Source organism: Vulpes vulpes, chromosome 12, assembly GCF_048418805.1.
Source record: "Vulpes vulpes isolate BD-2025 chromosome 12, VulVul3, whole genome shotgun sequence".
Taxonomy (NCBI): Eukaryota; Metazoa; Chordata; class Mammalia; order Carnivora; family Canidae; genus Vulpes; species Vulpes vulpes.
Window position 1 is genome coordinate 137480993 of NC_132791.1, and position 2622 is coordinate 137483614.

General features: G+C 43.4%; 1 pseudogene; it reads left to right on the forward strand.

Moving 5' to 3' along the window:
• The first annotated feature begins 729 nt into the window (after positions 1-729).
• LOC112924747 (elongation factor 1-alpha 1 pseudogene) lies at positions 730-2307 on the forward strand (annotated as a pseudogene).
• The last annotated feature ends 315 nt before the right edge of the window (positions 2308-2622 follow it).

The following is a 2622-nucleotide window of genomic DNA, read 5'->3' on the forward strand; positions in this document are numbered from 1 at the left end:
GAGGGAAAGAGAGAGTCCTAAGTAAACTCTGCACTGAGCATGGAGGCTGAAGCAGGGCTCCATTCAATGACCTTGAGGTTACAACTTGAGCCCAAACCAAGAGTCAGACTCAACCTATTGTACCACACAGGTGCCCCTTGTGATTTTTTTTTTTTAAGAATTTTATTTATGAAAGAAAGAGAGCATGAGCAGGGAAATGGGCAGAGGGAGAGGGAGAAACAGACACCCTGCTGAGCAGGGAGCCTGACGTGGGGCCTGATCCCAGGACCCTGAGGTGCCAAAGGCAGGCGCTTAACCACTTAACCGACTGAGCCACCCAGGCGCCTCTAATTATACTATATTTGTATAAGCATTTGAGTTTATTTCTGGTCTTCCTAATTAGTCCCATCTGTTTGTCTATTCATGTGCCAGCTCCATACAATTTTAATCATTGTAGATTTAAAAGATTTTAATATCTTGCAGAGCTAAATTCCCTTATTTTTCTTCTTTTTCAGACTTTTGTGGGGGACTATTTCAGTTTATTTTTCCATATGAACTTGATAATGAACTTGTCCAGTTTCATTCAGATGATGAATAGGAAATCTTTTTCTTTGTCTAGGAAGTGTGTGGCCCCAACCCATAGAAAAACATTATCGTGGGTCATGTCAAAAGTAAAAAAAGTGCTTTTTCACAACGGGTTTGCCACCAGAACACAGGTGTTGTAAAAACCACTTCTAAATCTAAACCAAAATGGGAATGGAGAAGACTCACATGAACATCATCGTCATTGGACACGTAGATTTGGGCAAGTCTACCACTACTGGCCATTTGATCTACAAATGTGGTGGGATTGACAAAAGAACTATCGAAAAATTTGAGAAGGAGGCTGCTGAGATGGGAAAAGGCTCCTTCAAGGATGCCTCGGTCTTGGATAAACTAAAAGCTGAACATGAACATGGTATCACCATTGATATCTCCCTGTGGAAATTCGAGATCAGCAAGTATTATATGACCATCATTGATGCCCCAGGACACAGAGACTTTATCAAAAACATGATTATAGGGCAGCCCTGGTGGCGCAGCGGTTTAGCGCCGCCTGCAGCCCAGGGTGTGATCCTGGAGACTTGGGATCAAGTCCCACATCAGGCTCTCTGCATGGAGCCTGCTTCTCCCTCTGCCTGTGTCTCTGCCTCTCTCTCTCTGTGTATCTCTATGAATAAATAAATAAAATCTTTAAAAAAAAAACATGATTATAGGCACATCTCAGGCTGACTGCGCTGTCCTGATTGTTGCTGCTGGTGTTGGTGAATTTGAAGCAGGTATCTCCAAGAATGGGCAGACCCATGAGCATGCCCTTCTGGCTTACACACTGGGTGTAAAACAACTAATTGTTGGTGTTAACAAAATGGATTCCACTGAGCCACCCTACAGCCAGAAGAGATACGAGGAAATCATTAAGGAAGTCAGCACCTACATTAAGAAAATTGGCTACAACCCCAACACAGTAGCATTTGTGCCAATTTCTGGTTGGAATGGTGACAACATGCTGGAGCCAAGTGCTAACATGCCTTGGGTCAAGGGATGGAAAGTCACCTGTAAAGATGGGAATGCCAGTGGAACCACGCTGCATGAAGCTCTGGATTGCAGTCTGTCACCAACTCATCCAACTGATAAGCCCTTGCATCTGCCTCTCCAGGAGGTCTACAAAGTTGGTGGTATTGGTACTGTCCCAGTAGGTCGAGTGGAGACTGGTGTCCTTAAGCCTGGCATGGTGGTCACCTGTGCTCCTGTCAATGTTACAACTGAAGTAAAGTCTGTTGAAATGCACCATGAAGCTTTGAGTGAGGCTCTTCCTGGGGACAATGTGGGCTTCAATGTCAAGGACGTATCTGTCAAAGATGTTCGTCATGGCAATGTGGCTGGTGACAGCAAAAATGAGCCACCAATGGAAGCAGCTGGCTTCATAGCTCAGGTGATTATCCTGAACCATCCAGGCCAAATCAGTGCTGGATATGCATCTGTGCTGGATTGTCATACAGTTCACATTGCTTGCAAGCTTGCTGAGCTGAAGGAGAAGATAGATCGCTGTTCTGGAAGAAAGCTGGAAGATGGTCCCAAGTTCTTGAAATCTGGGGATGCTGCCATTGTTGACATGGTTCCTGGCAAACCTATGTGTGTTGAGAGCTTCTCTGACTATCCTCTGGGTTGTTTTGCTGTTATGACATGAGACAGACGGTTGCTGTGGGTGTCATCAAGGCAGTGGACAAGAAGGCAGCTGGAGCTGGTAAAGTCACCAATTCTTCTCAGAAAGCTCAGAAGGCTAAATGAATATTATCCCCAATACCTGCCACCCCAGTCTTAATCAGTGGTGGAAGAACGGTCTCAGAACTCTTTGTGTCAATTGGCCATTTAAGTTTAATAGTAAAAGACTGGTTAATGATAACAATGCATCATAAAACCTTCAGAAGGAAAGGAGAATGTTTTGTGGACCATTTGTTTTTTTGTGTGTGTGTGTGTGGCAGTTTTAAGTTATTAGTTTTTAAAATCAGTACCTTTTAACAGAAACAGCTTAACCAAAAATCTATCACAGAATAAAAACAAAAAGTTTTAAAACAAAAGTTTAATGAAAAAAAAGTAAAAAAG